Source organism: Hemitrygon akajei, chromosome 8, assembly GCF_048418815.1.
Source record: "Hemitrygon akajei chromosome 8, sHemAka1.3, whole genome shotgun sequence".
NCBI lineage: Eukaryota > Metazoa > Chordata > Chondrichthyes > Myliobatiformes > Dasyatidae > Hemitrygon > Hemitrygon akajei.
The window spans coordinates 142,128,076-142,147,873 of NC_133131.1; the positions used below are offsets into that span (position 1 = coordinate 142,128,076).

The following is a 19,798-nucleotide window of genomic DNA, read 5'->3' on the forward strand; positions in this document are numbered from 1 at the left end:
CTTTCCTTGGGTTCACCCTCCTGAAGGATACTCTCACGTTGGCCTCAGAGACTGAATAACTGGATCATCAGGGGCAGTGGGAGTTAATGATGATTCCACCCTGTTTTGACAATCAAAGTAAGCATAGAAGGCATTGAGCCAATCTGGAAGTGAATTTGCTTGAATTCACTTAGTGAGAGGTGACAGCATTTAAGCTCTGCCATAGCTGTTGAGCATCCTTGTTGATCCAAAATGTGTCTGGAATCTATTCTATATACAGTCTGCAATCTATTTACAGTCAAATACTACCTTAACATCAAAAGCAGTTAGGTGCAAGCAAATAACATGCTGAAAATACTGGAGGAACTCAGCAGGCCAGGCAGATCTATGGAAAACAGTACAGTTGACGTTTCAGGCCGAGACTCTTCAGCAGGACTGGAGAAAAAATGATGAGATTTAAAAGGTGGGGCAGGGGAGAGAGAAACCTGGCTGGAGAAGGGGGAATCCAATACAGATGGCCAAAGAAAGAAAGCGGGGAGGAGCACCAGAGGAAGGTGATGGGCAAGCAAGGAGATAGATGGGGGGGGGGGGGGGGGGGGGGAGGGGATGGGGAAAGGTGAGGGTAAGGGAATTACTGGAAGTTCGAGAAATCAATGCTCATGCCATCAGGTTGGAGGCTACCCATACAGAATGTAAGGTATTGTTCTTCCAACCTGAATGTGGCCTCATCATGACAGTAAAAGAGGCCATGGATTGGTGGTGGGATCCTGCTGGAGATATGCTAATATGATAGACACAGTGGCTGGTGGGGTGGTAGGTGAGGACAAGTGGAACCCTATCCCTGGTCGGGTGGCACCACCAAGCACATCTTACCCTCACCCACTATTTCCTTCCTTCCACAGGGATCACTCCCTACGTGACTCCCTTGTCCATTCATCCCTCCCCAGTGATCTCCCTCCTGGCACTTGTCCTTGTGTAATGCGCTGTAAGGTTTCTTGCTAATGTAATGACCTCTCTGTGATGTTTCACTGCTAAGGTAATGGTTTCTTTGTAACAGCAATGTTTCAGTTATGACTAGAAATAACAAATGGCTTTGGAATTTATGCTAGTCAATGAGCGAAAAACTGCTCTCTCTTGTAGGTCTGGGAGCAGGGATTTTGCAGTCTTTTGCCAGGGAGAGATGAGGAGAAAAGACGTGAATGGAGAGAGTTGGTAGACAGCCAGATGGAGTGGACTTGGAGTGACAGTAAGCTACGCTCCGAGGTCAACGGGGAACAAATGAATGGAACCATGAGCTCCCACGTTGCACATTAGACTGCTTCATGAGGATGAGCTCTTTTCTTTTTTTGTTTCTTTACTAACCATACAGTCAAATTAATTATAAAGCTCAATCGTTTAATCTCATATTGTGTACTGTTCATCATTTTGTGGTACTGATTTGTAACGGGACACATCACGCAGCATACCAAGGGCTGGCTTCCCCTAGATTAAGCCGCTAGCCAAACAGAGAATTACAACTGTGGGGGCTCGTCCGGGATTGATTTCATTGGATGCTGTGTGATTACCCTGAGCATTGAACCAGTGGGGTAGATATTCATACTCCGGATGAATTGTTAACTCCCCTGTTACGTACTGTTAAAATTGCGATTGCAGGGCAGAGGTTTGATAAAATGGCAGGCGCAGCTCTCGTTTTAATGCAGACCAGTGCTGACATAGCGATAGCTGGGGGGCGGAGATTTCAAAGACAAGGTTCTATCGTTTCTGAGGAGTGAAGGGAAGGAGTGGTCGGATTTGGAATGTCTATTTAGTCCACATCCCCCAGTGAAGAGTGAGAATTCTGAGTTAGTATCTGCCCTTACCTCTCTGGCAAATAAATGGAAAAATGCTCAGATTCAAAGTCCCTGCTATGGTAGGCTCCACCTATTCTCTGGAATAATGCCCACCCCTAAAGGGGAAGAGAAGTATAAGACTTGGGCGGAACAGACCTCTCAGTTGTTAGATGAGTGGCAGTACTCCGATGATGTAAAGCAACAGAGATTGGTTGAAAGTTTGAATGGGTGAGCCACTGAGGTGAGAGCCGTCAGGTTGCAGTATTCCATAGCGACAACTGTCAATTACATGCAAGTACTGGACAATGTTTTGGCCCGACAGGAAGGCCAATGGAGCTCATGGCAGGGTTTCAGAACCTGTGTCAGGAGAAGGGGGAGAAATTTTATGCTTATATTTTTCAGCTAGAGAGGCAACTAAATTGCTTGCAGTGCAGAGAGGTCATTCAGGCAGCTGAGGTGGATCAGTTAAGAGTGGAACAAATAGCCGGGGAGCCCAGTCCCAGAACCTGATTGCTTGGGGTCCCTGACAGTCTCGTAATTCACGCCTCCTTTTCCCTCCATCTTTTGTTGAGCTGATCAGGTACAGGAAGAGGAGAATGCATCAGAGGCATGGAAAGCCTCCGCCAGCAGGTGCAGTCCTCGGTAGTGATCCCCTGTGGTGAAGTGACCATGGATAGCCTATCCGGGGAGTGGTAGAGGAAACTGTGGCAGAGTTAAGAACAGAGATGCTTCAGCTGTTATCAGCTGGTGTGACCCTCCCCCATATGATGAAGCTGATGGAGGGGGGGGGGGCAGATCCCCTAAGGGGACGAACAATACGGAGTGCTGCTGGCAGCAGGTGTCACACATGAAGGAGAGTAAGCCCCCGGGTACCTAAGCAGAGAGTGTCATTGGGAAAACTTAGAGGAGACCCAGTGAGGGAACAGCCTGATGTCGCCGGGGAACACATTCCCAGCAATGTACCAAGGATCCCCTCCCGCCCCCCAGAAAGCAAAAGGCCCTATTCCTGAAGACTTAGTGGAACCATGTTCCAGTGTGTCACTATGGATAGAGGACACTTATGCTAAAGCCTTACTTGACACCAGGTCACAGGTCACGTTGTATTGTTCATTTTACAACTAGTATCCAAAGCATTTACCCTTGACCCCATTAAGGGCACTGGAGATCTGGGGGCTTAGAGCTAGTAATTATCCATACAATGGTTATTTGTTAGTGAAGTTGGAGCTCTCGGAGTCCAATGTAGGAGTGTCTAAGGTCCTTGATACATTGGTGGTGGTTTGTCGGGACCTTGTTAAGAAGGACGGCGTTTCACTTCTAGTGGGGACCAACACCCCTCTTGTGAGGAAGCCCATGGGGGCCTGCAAGGAGAAGGAGAAGTGCGTGGCTACATCGGGCTGGATACAGGATTTAGACGAGGGACTGTGTGGTTCACCCAGTCAAAGCCAATGGTAGTATGGCCAGGGGAAGTAGTGAGATTGATGGGGACTCCCAAATTTCCTGGAGTGCCTGGGAGAGAGGCCCTCTTAGTGGACGTTCTGGAAGACCAGGAGGGGGAGTCGGGATTTTCTGCTGGGGTACTAGGGAGCCCCGAATTGTAGAAGCTCTCAGTTGTACAGGCAAGCAGGATGGCAGTGATTGTCAGGATCACTACGATGAGGGAAGCAGTGGCCTGCCTGAGTGGTGCAAAGCGGTTCAGTGTGCTGGACTTGAGGAGTGGATATTACAAGATCCTCATGAGTGAGGCTGACAAAGAGAAGATGATATTTATATGTCCCCTGGGATTTTTCCCATTTGAAAGGATGCCCCAGGGCATATCGGGAGCCCCTGCAACTTTCCAGCGGGTCATGGAAAAGACGGTGAGGGATATGAACTTGCTTGCGGTATTGGTATATCTGGATGATCTCTGTGTTTAGATCCACCTTGGAAGAATATGAAGCGAGGCTGCTGAAGGTGCTGGGCTGCCTGCCAAACGTCCGTTATCTATGTTGGGCACATAGTTTCATGGATGGAGTAGCTACAGATCCAGCTAAGATAGAGGCAGTCACCACTTGGCCAAGAACCCAGACTGAGTGCTCTGCGCTCGTTCCTCGAGTTCTGTGGTTACTATTGGAGGTTTGTGAAAGGCTACACAAAAGCGAGTCACCCGTTGAATCAGCTTGTGCAGTTACCCTCCTTGGGGAGGGAAGGGAGGGGGAAAAAAGGACAGGAGGGTGGAGAGTATCTTAGGAGCCCTTTGGACTGAGATGGGATGCAAAAAATGTGAGGAGGCCTTTCAGTCGCTGAAGGAGCTGCTGAACCAGGCGCAGGCTCTTGCAGACCCCCAGTTGCCATATGTACTGCACACAGATGCCAGCCAAGAGGGATTAGGGGGCATCCTGTTTCAGGATCAGGGCCCCCGGTTGAGATCGGTTGCATTTGTCAGCCAGAGTCTGTTGCCCTCCGAGAAAAACTATCCCACGCACAAGTTGGTACTTCTGGCATTGAAATGGGCTGTGGTGGATAAGCTGAGTAACTACCTCTACAAGGCCAAGTTTGAGGTGAGCATGGACAACATCTCCCTAGCTTATATCCTGACCTTGGTGAAACTGGATGCCACAGGCCAATGGTGGTTGGTGGCATTGCCTATGATTTCAGCCTAAAGTACCAGCCGGGAAGCAGGAACGCTGATGCTTTGGCCCTACGGGTGCATGAGGGACTAGTCAGGGACGAGGACTGGGAGAGCGTTCCTGCCACAGGGGTGAAGGCCATGTGTCAGTTTGCCATCACCGTGAAGGCAGAAGGAAAGGAGGGGCAGGATCGAGCAGTGGATCAATTGGGAGCTTCTGATGATGCCATTCCCCAAGTTTATTGCAACCTGACTGGTCTGAAGACAGATCAGCTGCCGGAATTGAGTTCTGGGAAAGTGGCAGCTGCTCAGCGAGATGACCGGGGCATCGGTATCCTTTGGTCAGCGGTCGAAAAGGGAGATGTGGTTGTGGCAGAAAAAGTGAAACACATGGCGGTACATCCATCACTGACAGAATGGCCTCAGTTGGAGCTGCGGAACCAGATCCTATACCGGGTCAGGTCACCCCCGGACCAACCTCGGCATTGCCAGCTGGTTCTGCCGGAGAAGTATCGGAAGATTGCATTGAGGTCAATTCATGATGATTCTGCACATTTGGGGGTTGAAAAGACCCATGGATTGCTCAGAGACCGGTTTTCCTGGCCCCGATTGAAGTTGAAGGCCGAAGAATACTGCAAGTCGTGCATATGGCGGTAGACGCTACCTACGTAGGCAGTTCCCTTGTCCCACTTGCAAAATGTGGGGCCCTTGGACCTGGTGTGTATGGATTTCCTGTCAATAGAACCTGATGCTAGCAACACTGCAAAAGTCTTAGTCATCACGGACCATACCACCAGATATGCACAGGCTTGTCCCAGAAGGCATCCACAGTGGCCAAAGTATTATGGGAGGAGTATTTCATTTATTATGGCCTTCTCAAGCGGATATATAGTGGTCAGGGACGGGATTGCAAGAGCAGACTTATCCATGAGTTACTGGACATGCTTGGAGTCGAGAAGTTGAGGAACATGCCCTATCATCCACAGGGTGATCCCCAGCCCGATAGGTTTAATGGGACCTTGCTAGACATGCTCAGGACCTTGGATATCAACAAGAGCAGGTGAAGTCAACATATTGAACATCTGGTCCACCGAAATGAAGCTACTAGGTAATTGTCAATACTATCTAATGCTTGGGCACGAGGCGAGGTTGCCAATTGACCTTTGTTTTGGGACTGCCGAGGGCGATTGGGACAATGACACAAGATGGCGGCGTAACACAGCTCGTAGCAGCTACTCCGGAGCTGATTATCAATTATTTGTGAAGTGGGGTGCTGTGCGCAATCATAATCGATTGAAAACCGATGTGGGAGCACGGAGGAACATCGGGAAATCTCCAGGAAGACCTTCTTCATTGCTGCTGCTGCAAGGTCCGGGACTCTGCTGGGAAGAACAGGCCCCCAGTCCTCGGGGTCGCGTTGCCGATGGCCGTTGGCTCTTAATACGCTCGGCAGAGGTTGGTGCTTGGAGAAGCTGTGCCGGAGGGCATGGTCGTCGGCTCGGAGGTTCGACGGACTCGGAGTCCGCTGCGGTCAGGTCACTTTCGGTGTGTGCTGCATCTGCGAGGCTGAGTCGGGCGGCGCCGTGGAAGTCCATAGCGGGGGTACTCCCTTCTGCCACCGGCGTGGGATGGCGAGTCTGTCGGGACCCTGGGGACTTGTGGAAACTGTGTGGTGATTTCTTTTGAACTTATAGTTTTTTAACATCTTTGGACTATTTCTACTGTGCCCATGGTCTGTTTTTTGTTAATCAATTATGCTATTGTTTGCACTGTTGTAACTATGTGGTTTTGTGCAGGTCTTGTAGCTTTAGTTTTTGGTCTTGTTTTGTCTGGTGGATTTGGAGCTCCTTTCCGGGGAACGCACTAAGACAGTAGCGCGATATTAATACGCAGCAGCCTCTCCGGACTCTGGATTGGGGATTGTCAAACGTTATGTGGATTTTCTGGTGTAGTCTGTTTTGTCATATGCTTTTGCGATGTCATTCTGGAGGAACGTTGTCTCATTTTTTAACTGCATTGCATTTGTGGTTTCTAAATGACAAATAAACTGAATCTGAATTTGATTGACCACCAAAAAGTCATCTGAAGTATGTGTCTGACATGAGAAGAGAGCTGAAAAGGGCTTATGAATTAGCTGGGTCTCAACCACCAAGCAGAATCAAGGAAATAAGAGGAGGTATGATCAAAAGGTGAGGTCCTCCCAAATCCCACCAGGAGACTGGGTCCTCATAAGGAATTTGGGGCTACCTGTGAAACTTGTTGGCAGACTGCTGGGTGGCTATGCCTTATGTGGTGAAGGGTCAAATGCCAAACCTACCAATTTTCTCGGTGAAACCAGAGGATGGGAAAGGGCCTGTCAAGGTTCTCCATCGGAACCACCTGCTACCCCTGGGACAAGAAGTGCAGGTAGACCCAGAGCCAACTTGGAACCTACATCTATTAAGAACACTCTGCAGAAACGCAGGGCGACTGTAGGGCCCGCAGCAGGAGAGGTTAAGCCAGCCCCCATCCCTGAGAGGGATACTGATTCAAAGGATGAGCGGTATATGCTGCCTTGTGCTAACTCCCCATTGATTGAGGAAGAGATTTCCAGCCCTTCTCCTGCTGACTCAGGTGAAGTGGGGGGGCGGGAGTTATCTGTGGACAGCCTGGGTTGCAGCAGGACCTGGCCACTGGACAGAGGGGTCCAAGTTGTAGGTGGGCACAAGTGATAGGTCAGGGGAGGCACCGCCTGGTAGACCGGAAGTATCACCAGTAGTGCTGAACCTGAAGAGTTAGGTGAGGGTGTGCAGAGGTCTCAGAGAATTAGGAGACCACTGGATAGGCTGGCTTACGTAGCACCAAGGGAACAGAGTGTGGCCCCTACCGTTTTGGGGAGCTATGTCACTGCCTTTTACACCTGGATTGGACTTTGTGTTTTGCAGGAGGGGTTGGCGAATTATCTCAAAATCATGAGGACATAACTAAATTTGGTGGGGAGGGGTAAAGAATGTAATGCGCTGTAAGGTTTCACTGCTAATGTAATGGTTTCTCTGTAGCAGCAATGTTTTGGTTATGACTAGAGATAACAGGGGGCTTTAGAATGTATGCTAGCCAATGAGCAGGATGTTGTTCTTTAATCTTAAAGGTCAGGGAGCAGGGATTTCATGGTCTTTTGCCAGGGAGAGATGAGGACAGACGTGAATGGAGAGAGTTGGTACACCACCGGGCTGAGTGGACTTAGAGCGAGGGTAAGCTACGCTCTGAGAAGGTCAACGGGGAACAAATGAACAGAACCATGAACTCAAACGTTGTGCATTGGACTGTTTCATGAGGACAGCCCTTTCTTTTTCTGATTCTTTACTAACCATATAGTCCAATTAAGAATTATAAAGCTCAATCATTTAATTGCATATTGTGTACTGTTTGTTATTTCGTGGTACTGATTTGTAACAGGGACACATCGCGCAGCATTCACCCAAACAAGACTTCTTAAGTTTGGCCGGGCTGAGGATTGTCTTCCCCTAGATTAAGCCAGTAACCAAACTGAGTTACACTTGCAAGCGGAACAAAAGCTACACCTGCCCCTACACCTTCTCCCTCACTACATAAGAAATAGGTGCTATCTGACCCGTCAAGCCTGCTCTGCCATTCAATAAGATCATGGCTGAACTGACCATGATGTCATCTCCACCTACCTGCCTTTTCCCCATAACCCTCAATTCCCCTACTATGCAAAAATCGATTCAACTTTGTCTTAAATATATTTACTGAAGTACCTCACACTGCTTCATTGGGCAGAGAATTCTACAGATTCACCACTCTCTGGGAAAAGCAGTTCCCAGAGAGTGGTGAACCTGTGGAGACTGAGATCCTTTAACATCTGCCGGACGATGCTGAGAATGTTCTACAAGTCTGTGGTGGCCAGTGCTATCATGTTTGCTGTTGTGTGCTGGGGCAGCAGGCTGAGAGTAGCAGACACCAACAGAATCAACAAACTCATTCATCAGGCCAGTGATGTTGTTGGGGTGGAACTGGACTCTCTGACGGTGGTGTCTGAAAAGAGGATGCTGTCCAAGTTGCATGCCATCTTGGACAATGACTCCCATCCACTCCATAATGTACTGGTTAGGCACAGGAGTACATTCAGCCAGAGACTCATTCCACCGAGATGTAACACTGAGCATCATAGGAAGTCATTCCTGCCTGTGGCCATCAAACTTTACAACTCCTCCCTCGGAGTGTCAAACACCCTGAGCCAATAGTCTGGTCCTGGACTTATTTCCACTTGGCACGATTAACTTATTATTATTATTTAATTATTTATGGTTTTATATCACTATATTTCTACACTATTCTTGGTTGGTGCGGCTGTAACAAAACACAATTTCCCTCAGGATCAATAAAGTATGTCTGTCTGTCTGTCTCCTCATCTGTCCTAAATTTATTCCCCTAAATCTTTGAGGCTATGTCCCCTAGTTCTCGTTTCACCTACCAGTGGAAACAACTTTCCTGCCTCTATCTTACCTATCCCTTTCATAATTTTATATGTTTCTATAAGATCTCCTCTCATCCTTCTGAATTTCAGCAAGTACAATCCCAGGTGACTCAATCTCTCCTCAAAGACTAAACCCCTCATCTCTGGAATCAACCTGGTGAACTACTATTCAGGGCCCCAAACAGTCCTTCCAGGTGAGGCAACACTTTACCCATGAGTTTGCTGACATCATATACTGTGTCCGGTGCTCCCGGTGTGGCCTCCTATATATCGGTGAGACCCAATGTAGACTGGGATTCCACTGCACCGAGCACCTACGCTCTGTCCACCAGAAGCCATATCTTCCAGTGGATACCCATTTCCATGTCAATCCATGGCTTCCTCTACTGTCGCGATGAAGCAACATTCAGATTGGAGGAACCACCACCTTGTATTCCTTCAGGGTAGCCTCCAACTTGATGGCATAAGCATTGATTTCTCAAACTTCTGGTAATGCCCCCCCCCCCCCTCAGCATTCCCCATTCCCATTCTCACCCATCTCCTTGCCTACCCATCGCCTCCCTCTGGTGCTCCTCCCCCTTTTCTTTCTTCCTTGGCTTTCTGTCCTCTATTAGATTCCCCCTTCTCCAGCCCTGTACCTCTTTCAATCAATTTCCCAGCTCTTTACTTCACCCCTCCTGCTTCCAGTTTCATCTATCACCTTGTATTTCTCCCTTCCCTCACGCCCGCAACTTTAAATCTGCTTTTTTTCCTCCAGTCCTGCTGAAGGGTCTCAGCCCAAAACGTCAACTGTACTAAGTTCCATAGATGCTGCCTGGCCTGCTGAGTTCCTCCAGCATTTTGTGTGCTGCTTGGATTTCCAGCATCTGCAGATTTTCTCATTTGTAGGTGCATGCAGATGCGCTGGTTGTATTGAAACTGCTGAACTAATGTCAGTTCTGGTTGTGGAATATACTTTTGTAAACCTGCATGTTGTTGAGTTCTGCAGCCTTATTGTATCCAGTGCACTCATCCACCTACAGGAAATTCTCAGTATGAAATTGGGAGGGGCAACCTCCAGAAGACCAGAACAGTGCTAACTCCAAATATACTTGCTGTCGGCATAATTAAGCCAGGCTGGTGAGGGCAAGATTAATTAGGCTTTTACCTGGTGTGACATCAGTACAGCTCGTTCTTAATTTAGAGCATCTAAAAGCAGATTCTGATTTGCTATCAAAAACGCTCGAAAGTATGCTTAAAACAAGCCTTCACAGTAAAATTATATAGTTGCGGATGAGTCATGTAGCAACATGCCGACCAGCTCATTCCTGATCAGTGAAACATTTCCAGGTGTATTTGCTTGACACACTTTCAAAATCAATACTGTATATTGGCATCCGAGTGAAAGCATGTTCAGTAAAGAGGCATTTTTCAAGAAAACAGTAGACCCAGATTTAACACAACCAGAGCAATAAACAAAAGGACCCCACCACCTTGGAGATGAATACATGAGGTTGAGAGGGTAATGACCAGACAACTCAAATGTGTTAAAAAAAAATGCAAGAGTTCATCTACCCCATATTTAAACCGAAATTATGTAACAAAATTTTAAATAAAGTAATCCAAATATCACAGGGCGTGGGTTGAGGCGACGAATAATGCACACTAGTCTGACTCGATGAGTTTGTTGATGTCTAGTATTTACTTATTCCGAAGGCGGCCACGAAATAAATCTCAGGTTTCCTTGTGGTTGCCGTTTCCTCCTCCGTTTTAACCGAGGCCCCGGTCTCGGCCCCTAAAGCCGGCCTCCTCACCCACAGTCAGACCGCAAGGGGAGGCAGCGACCATTGGCATCTTAGATAAATTAAACAATCAGAGCAAAGAAATACGGAGCAAACTTAGCATTAAAATTCGCTCTGCTCATCAAAGTTTGAGAAATAAGAAATAACCATCACGCACCTGCTCCGAAGGGTGCCTAGGACAGCGGCCAGAGGAGGACGACGCGGTTCTATTTCCCCACTGACTAATTTAATATCTCGGAATTGACGGCTACCCTAAAGATTTTATTTTATATTATAATCTTTAATCGCTCCACAGCCGCCTCCTGGCGTCGAACAAACAAGCTTTTGCCTCGTTTCCACTTGGTGACGTTCGGTGCGCATGCACCCTGCACGAGCGCACTCGCGGTGGCGCCGGGTCGCGTGCGGCTTCTTGCCTTCCCCCTTTTCACAGGGTCTCGGACCTCGAGCGCTTCCACTCGCTCGCGCTCGCGCTCTCCCCTCCCCCAGCCGGGTTCAGGTGCGCGCGCATGCGCTCGCCTTTCCACCTCCTCCCAACCCGTTTCCCTGGGATGCGCGTGTGCGCGCTTGTCTGGAGGAGGGCGCGGTGGTTGCCTAGTAGCGACCCCGAGCGGCAGGAGGGACCCTGGGAGCGTTAGGCTCTGATGGGCAAAAACAAACTCCGGAGAGACACGGAGTTTCACCCCGGGCAGGCAGTACCTGAGGAAGGAGCTTCGAACGCGTTGACTTGTTTCTCTTCCCACAGGTACAGCTTGACCTGTTGAGTATTTCCGGCATTTTCTGATTGTATTTTAGATTATCAGCATCTGCAGTAAAGAGGCGAAACGATTTGTAAAAATATCGGTGCAAAACTTATCTTCACAAGAATTGAAAGAATCCTTGTTTGGCACTTCATCCCCTTTTGTTTTTTATTTTGAGTATTCCAGCACAGTCACTTGAATTTATGAAAACTTGGTATACTGAGTCACTCATAGCTGACTCGACATCATTTCAGCTTGGGATAAACATATAGTTCTTTTTTAAAGAAAGTACTCTCTCTTTTGGTTTAGTTTATGAGAAATTACAGAGATTCTTGGTGCAAGCAATTCAGGAATGTTATTTCTACTCTAGTGACTATTTATTTAATTTTCTTTGTGTTCCCTTACACTGGGGCAAACAGCCAGTTGCCAAAATCAATGTCTGTGGTTAGACAGTTTAATTCAGTATCTTCTCTGCTTGTCTTCCCAGTAAAATCATTTAAATTTTATTAGGTTAGTACATTTAAGTTTAATATTTTTGTTATAACAGCTTGATTTATAAGGAACATTTTAATAAGAGACCAAACACAAAATAATTATACACAACCTGGCATGGAATTGGAAATAAATTCCAAGAATCCATGGTGAGAGTCAAGTGCCAAGGGGTTTATTTATCTCAATTTCCTCTTGAGATCCACACTATCACATAGTCAGCATGTTAGTTTCGATGTAATATCAAAAGATTGCTGAGAGCATTGGATACAACAAAGGCTATGGAACCAGGCAGTATCTCAGCTGAACCTTTGAAGACTTGCACTCCAAAACTATCAGAAGGCAGGGGAGGGCTTGCTGGGCACTGAGGAAAGAAGGCAGTTGTGAGACAGGGAAATGGAATCGGGAAATGGGTAGGCTTTCAACCTGAGCTGAGGACCAGTGACGGATTCGTTTAGAGTGATATACGCCAAGGTCCAATGAAATTCCTTGCTTGGATGAAGCCCACAGAGTAAACAGATTAATGGATTAATAAATAGAACATGGTAGTATTAAATATATGTGCCACACAGCCAAGCAGTTTATGTGTGTGGTGGAGTATGAAGTAGGAGGAAAAGAAATGCTCAAATGCCAATAACTGAAGAACGTAGAAATATGAGTCTGAGAATGTGACAACACCATTGGTAAGGGGATTTGAAACTTTTGGTTTTTTTGTTCATAGTCTGATTGCTGCTGTTAAAAAGCTCTTCTAAGTCTGGACATTCAGGCTTTCAATCTTCTGTATCTTCTCCCAGAAAGAAAAGGGCAGACATCTTTGATATCATTGATCTTCTTAAAGCTCCATATGTAAAGATGGACTGGACAGAAAGAAGTGACAAGCTGTGCTTACCACACTCCTGCAGGTTCAATCAGTCCAGAGCAGACACGTTGCCATACCAGGTTGAGATGCAATCCATCAGGGTTCTTTCTTAAAGCACATGTAGAACTTCAAGTGAATTCTCATGGACATGTCGAATCTTCTTGGATACCTAAGAAATAAATATGCTTATGTACTTTCTTGATCACTGCATTGGTGTGGAAGGACTAGGTGAAGTTGCTAGTGATATGGATATCAAAGAACTTGAGGTTGTCAACTATTACCATCTCTGCAGCAGTTGACAAAGACAGGATTCTGTTTACCTCACTCTCTACTCCAGGATTCCTTGGGCCAACAACCAACTTTTTCATCTTGCTGACATTAAAAACCAGGTTGTTGTTCTGGCATCCTGACTCAAGGTTTGCAATCTCTTTTCTGTCTCATCATTTTGTTGTCATATCATTGGTGAACTTAAAAGATAGAGTTGTTGGTGTATTTGGCCACACAACATGAATATACAGGGAATAGAGCAGGGGAGTTAACACACAACGTAGGGGAGCACCAGCAGATGAAATGTAATGATTAGTCCAAATAAACTGAGGTCTTTCAGTTAGGAAGTCTAGATGCCACTTGCAAATGGGGGCCTCAAGGCCAAGCTCCCATAATTTAGAGGTGAGCTTATTTGGTATTATGATGTTGAATGTTGAGTTGTTGTCAATGAACAACATCTTGACGTGTATGTTGTTATTGTTGAGGTGCTCCAGAACTGAACATTGTGCAAGTGATAATGTATCCTCCAAAGACCTATTTCTCCTGCATTCAAATTGCATAGGTTCTTGATCATGGATTCCCAACCTGGGGTCCACGGACCCCTCGGTTAATGGTGGAGGTCCATGTGTAAAAAAAGGCTGGGATCCCCTGGTCTAGATTGTCTGAGAGGCAAGTACTGATGTGGGCCATGACAAGTCTTTAAAGCACATCATTATAGTTGATTCAAGAACTACTGGTCAGTCATCATTGAGGCAGGATGTTACTTTTCTTGAGGGCTGGAATGATGGAGATTTTCTTGAAACAGATGGGGACGAGAGACTGTTGAAGTGAGAGGCTGCAGATGTCATCAAAGATAGTAGCCAGGGACTCTGGTCCATTCACCTTCCAAAAATTTACCTTCATGAAAGCAGATCCTTCTGCCACTTAGATGTAAGCAACAGAGCCAGCTGGAGATGGAGTTTGCGCCTTGGTGGAACTTTGTTTGCCTGCATAATATGGGTATAAAAGCACTGAGCCAATCCAGAAGAGATGCATCATTACCAGAGATCGCCCCCAATTTTGCATTGTAGCCCATGATGGTATTCTGTCCCTGTCAGTTGCCTGGAAGCCACATCATTAAACTTGAGTCTCTAGCTTGCTTTGGATTTCTCTCTTGCCATCTCTGATAGCTTTATGGAGGTCATACTTGTCTTTCTTATATAGAACAGGACCTTGAAAGGATCTTGAAAGTCTCAGATCTGAACTTTTGCAGAGAGTGGATCTCCCTTTTTGTTAAACGGTTTTGGTTAGGATAGACCCAAACTTGGGGAGTGGTGACTAAATGAAATGTGATGGGGTGGACAATGGCAAGTACTACTCTGCCATGTGGGTGTGTGTCTGTTGTGCACAGACACCTGCAGGGAAGTGAGTGAGCACATTCCACCTTTATCCATGAACATTAACTCCATGCAACAGCACCAGACTTCCAGTCACCTTTGGCAGCTATATTGTTCTAAATAAAAAATATGGGAGATTAAGTCAACTAATTATTATTGTGACTATAAGACATAGGAGCAGAGTTAAGCCATTTGGCCCATCAAGTCTGCTCTGTCATTCCTTCATGACTGATATATTATCCCTCTAAAGTCCATTCTTCTCCTTTCTCTCTGTAACCTTTGACACCCTTACTAATTAATAGTAGGCAACTGTCGATCCCAGGGGATCATGGGTTTGTGCCTCTGGTGGACTATGTCCTCTCCAGGGCGCAAGCCTGGGAGGGAAGGTTTGAAGAGCTGGCTGTTCCCCCTCTCCACCTCACTGATGTAGTCCAAGGGAAGGGCAAGCACCGATACAGCTTGGCACCAGTGTCGTCACAGAGGTTGCCAAAGTGAAGTTGTAAACAACATCAAACTGCCTTAGGGTCCAGGCTCCGGATTTCTACCTTGAGATTTATTCCCGAAGCCTTTCCCACGGGTGGGTATGGCTGCAAGGCAGCAGAGGTTTAAAATCAGAGTTTTCCATCTCCTAGGTGGAGTGCTGTACAAGGCTGATGAGCCCCACCTGACCGATTCTTACTAATCAAGAATCCATCAAACCCTGCTTTAAATGTACCCAATGACATTTCAATATAACAAAACAAACTGAGATTACAATATGTAGTATAGGATCAACACACACAAAATGCTGGAGGAACTTAGCAGGTCAGACAGCATCCATGCAGAGTTGATAACTTGGGCCAAGAGCCTTTAAGATGAAAGGTCTCAGCCCAAAACATTTGCTGTTTATTTCTCTCCATAGATGCTGCCTAACCTGCTGAGTTTCTCCAACATTTTATGTGTGTTATTCTGGATTTCTAGCATCTCTTGCATTTAGGCCAGGATTGTGCAGCTTCAATCGAGCAAGCAAGATATAATTGTAGGAATATTGTCATTCTTTTGAAGACTTTACTTTTTATTCGCATTTATTATACAAGTAAGCTATGGAATATGTATTCATGAATCAGGCATTTTAATTGAAAAGCCAATGAGCAATATTATCCAAGTCTATTTGAAGATGCTATAAGGTAAACCAACAGAAGTGAACTTGGCAAAATGTTAAAGATTCTTAACTTCTTCACACTTAATTAACAAGAACCGAACCTAATTATCTTTTGCTTAAAAATTAATTTAGTTCAAAGCACAGTTTAGCAGAAGAAAGGGTGTGTTTGACATTCTTCAAATGCTGCAGAGCCACATTACAAATAAATATTCACAATAAAGGTGTGTGGTTGTATACAGTCTACACCAAGTTTAGGAACAGAGAGTATGGTACTGTTTAAGTGCTACACACTTTCAAATAATTCATTGCAGTACTTAATAACAAACAATAAAGTTATGCTGAAGCAAATATTCCTATATTACTGTGTATATATTTATGCAGTTTGGTTTTTTTCGGCTAATTGAAAAGTTGATCCCAAAACTGGCAGTATTAATTAGCCTGATTGCTTGTTGACTGTAACTAATTTAATGTAGGTTTTTTTGTATGGTCCTGTTTTGAAAATGTAATACAAACAGTAACAATATCTATTTTTGTTTGAAAGCATATAAGACTTTGAACAATAAGAAAGTGAAATTTTATCAGAACAATTTACTAGGAAAGACATTATTTGCTAATAGTTTTATGTATTTCCAGCAAAAGTACATGGATTTAATTTTAGAAGAGCTGCTGAGTGTATGAGAAAACCCTTAACACAATGTTTGATGGAGGTCTGGAATATGGTGCCTCAAAAGGCAGTGGAAACAGAAACCTTCGTTCTTTTTTTTAAAACTATTTGGATATGTAGCTGAAAGTCTGTGACCGGCAGGGTTGGACCTTGTGCTGCAAGGAGAGAAAGGGCTGTGTAGCCATTTTTCATTCAGCACAATTACATTGGGCTGAAAGGCCTCCTTCAGTGTTATAAAGCTATTTGATTAAAGTATTATTTGTGAGTAAAATTATGACTGGCATTGATAAGGTAGGGAATCAGAAACTAATTTCCCCGGAGTTGAAATGTCAAGTAGTAGAGGACATTATTTGTGGAGAGAGGGGGCAAGTTTAAAGAAGGTGTGCAGGGCAGGTTTTTCTTTGTCCAGAGACTGTGGAAGTAGACATAGAAATATAGAAAACCCACAGCACAATGCAGGCCCTTCGGCCCACAATACTGTGCCGAACATGTACTTACTTTAGAAATTACCTTGGGTTACCCATAGCCCTCTATTTTTCTAAGCTCCATGTATCTATCCAGGAGCCTCTTAAAAGACCCTGTTGTAATACATGATAGTGGCATTTAAGAGGCTCTTAGGCAGCTGAAAAGTGCCGAGAAAGGTGGTGGAGGAAATCATCATCATGTCTAAAAATTATTTGGATGTGAAGTTGCAGTTTGAAGCAGCTCATAAAGACAAAAATTCTGTAATGTAGAAGATTAATTTATGCACATTTTCAGCAATTAAGTGGAACCTAAGATAGATTGAAAGAAACTAATGGTACTTAATTGAAGATATAGGAGAAGAAATGGGACCTTAAAATTAAACCTAACTCTTTAAGATCAAAGTTCAAAGTACAATTATTATCAAAGTACATATAGATTATACAACCCTGAGATTCATCTCCTAAAAGGCAGCCACAAAACAAAGACACCTAAAGAAAAACTAACACCCAATGTGCAGAGAATAAAAACCACATCATGCCCATAAAAAAGAACCCATAAAAAATAACAGAATAAAATAACCCATAAAAAAGAAGACCATCGAACACCCAATGTGCAATGACAAATAAATCATGCAAACAGTAACCGCATGAAAATAGAGTTTCTAAACTGAAGTCCGCAAAGGAAATCCGAGACACATAGTTCTGCGCAAAGCCAAGTAAACATGTGGAGCAGCAATCTTAATCGGCCCATACCTCACCTCAGGCCCTGACACCTTGACCTTTTCAATCTGGCCCAGCGCATAAATCTCCGTCTGAACAACAGGTTTTGCCACTTGTATACACTGGAGTTTGCCACTTCGATTTAGCCTGTAAATCGGAGTGACGCTGGAAAAGCATCCACATACAAAGTAAGCAGGAAGTGTGGAACCTTTTTCCATAAACAGCAGCTGATGGAAACACTATTCTCAAACTTAAATGTGAGATTTTCCTGAAACAAAAGCATAAAGGCTTATGAGGCAAAGATGCATTCATTGAATGATGGAATATCATTAGACAACTAAATAGTCTACTTCTGTTCCTACATTATGTTTGTAAAGCACTAGTAAGTTACCCATTAAGCTTCTTTACAGTTTACAAGGTGAGTTCACACAATCACTTAAATGTGACTTTTTTTTCAAAAACTGGCATTCGGTTTTCAGGACCATATATTGGTGGCATGAGCAGTATTTATTGCCCTTCTCTATCTGCCCTTCACAAGGAGGCGGTGAGCCACTTCATGAACTTCTGCAGATCTTCTGGTGAAGGTACTCCCATGGTGCTGTGAGGGAGAAAGTTCCAGGACATGTACTCCAATATCAACAATATACTTCCAAGATAGAATGGTGTGTAAAGTAGAGAGGAATCCCCACAGGTTCCCATGAACATACTGTCCTTCTGCTGTTCGGCATTTTGCTGATGGTACACACTACCAGCAGTATACATCTGTGGAGGAAAGAGTGGAAGCTTAATATTGTTGATGTGGTGCTAATCATTCAGGCAGCTTAGTCATATGTAGTTGTGTACCTGACTTGCTGTGAAAACATAAGAAATAGGAACCTGAGAGGGCCATCTGACCCCTGGAACCTGCCCTGTACTTCAGTAAATTTTCCTTTATGATCCAAATTTCCTTTAATCTCCTTTCCAGCAGTCCTTAATTTCCTAAACAATTCCAAATGTATCTCAGCTTTGAATAAGTTTAAAAAAGCAGCCTCCGTAGCTTTCTATCTCAAGGAATTCCAAAGACAATCCTTTAAGAAAGAAGTTCCTCCTTGTCACTGTTTTGAATGATCACTACCTCATTCTGAAGCTATGCTCTCTGTCATGGACCCTCCCAATGAGGGGAACCATCCTCCCAACATGTATCCCATTAAACCCTATTAGAATCTTAAAATAAGTTTCAACACTGATCACATCTCCTACTTCCATAATAAGAATATGGACCATCCACCTATAGCCAGAATGGTTGTAGTGAATATTCTCTGAATTCTGTGCAATTACCTTCTCTTAAAAATGAGCCCAAAACCATACTCTAGATATCTATTCATTCTTAACTTCATTCACCACTACTCTAAACTGTTTCTATGACCTAAAGACTCACTTTCAAAGACTCTTTACAACTCATGTTCTCAGTATTATTTTTACTTGTAGTTTGTCTTCTTTTGCACATTGGTTGGTTGGTTGTCAGGCTCTATCTGTTTATACAGTCTGTAGTTTTTCATAAAATTTTGTTGTATTTTTGTTTACCTGAAAAGGAATCTCAAGGTTGTTCATATATGTACTTCAATCATAAATTACATGTGATCTTTTTAGTGCTTTGTACAGTTACATTCAGGCTTCTCTACTTTCATACCCCAATCCCTTTGAAATAAAAATCCACTATTCTGTTAGCTTTCATGATTGCCCAGTGCACCTAAAAACTCGTTTTCCTTGTGACGGGCATTGTCCCTAAATTCCTTTGTGCTGCCATTTTTGCAGTTCTTCTCTGGTTAAATAATAATCTGTTTTATTAACCCTCTTTGCAATGTTAACAACTTTACATCTTTAAAAAGATTAGCTTCATTTGTCACATGTAGATTAAAACATACAGTGAAATACATTGCTTTTTCTCATAGTTCAAATATGTGCTGAGGGCTGCCCTCGGATGTCACCATGCTTCCCCTGCCAATGTGGCATGCCCACAATTTACTAATCCGTAACTCTTTGGAATGTGGGACAAAACAGGAGCATCCAGAGGAAACCATGTAGTACTAGGAAAACATACAACCTCCTTATAGACAGCGGTAGGGACTAAACTCTGATCACACATGCTACTGGGTATTTTGTCCACTCACATAACCTATCAATATCTATCTGTAAACTGAGTCTTCATTATACGAGGGGTGATTGATAAGTTTGTGGTCTAAGGTAGGAGTCAATTTTAGAAAACCTAGCACATTTATTTTTCAACATAGTCCCCTCCTACATTTACACACTTAGTCCAGTGGATACGGATACGGATCTTGGACCTCCAGAAAGTGTCCACAGCATGGATGATAGATAAGTTCATGACCTAAGGTAGAAGGAGATGAATTATACTGCTCCCGTTACATGC

The 19,798-nt window shown here is 44.6% G+C and overlaps 1 protein-coding gene and 1 long non-coding RNA gene across 3 annotated transcripts in view; one reads left to right on the plus strand and one right to left on the minus strand.

The window, feature by feature from the left end:
* Positions 1-11,130, minus strand: part of arhgap12b (Rho GTPase activating protein 12b) — a 202,842-nt gene extending 191,712 nt beyond the window's left edge. The window contains exon 1 of one of the 2 annotated variants that reach the window (XM_073054787.1): positions 10,829-11,129. The gene's annotated coding sequence lies outside the window, so the exon portion shown is untranslated. Of the gene's footprint in view, positions 1-10,828 lie in introns of both variants that reach the window. The other variant, XM_073054788.1, reaches the window with a different exon arrangement.
* A 176-nt stretch (positions 11,131-11,306) lies between these two features.
* The window catches only part of LOC140732320 (uncharacterized), a 51,655-nt gene continuing 43,163 nt past the window's right edge, over positions 11,307-19,798 (plus strand). Inside the window, exon 1 of the long non-coding RNA XR_012100043.1 lies at positions 11,307-11,413. This is a non-coding gene — a long non-coding RNA (uncharacterized lncRNA). The remainder of the gene's footprint in view (positions 11,414-19,798) is intronic.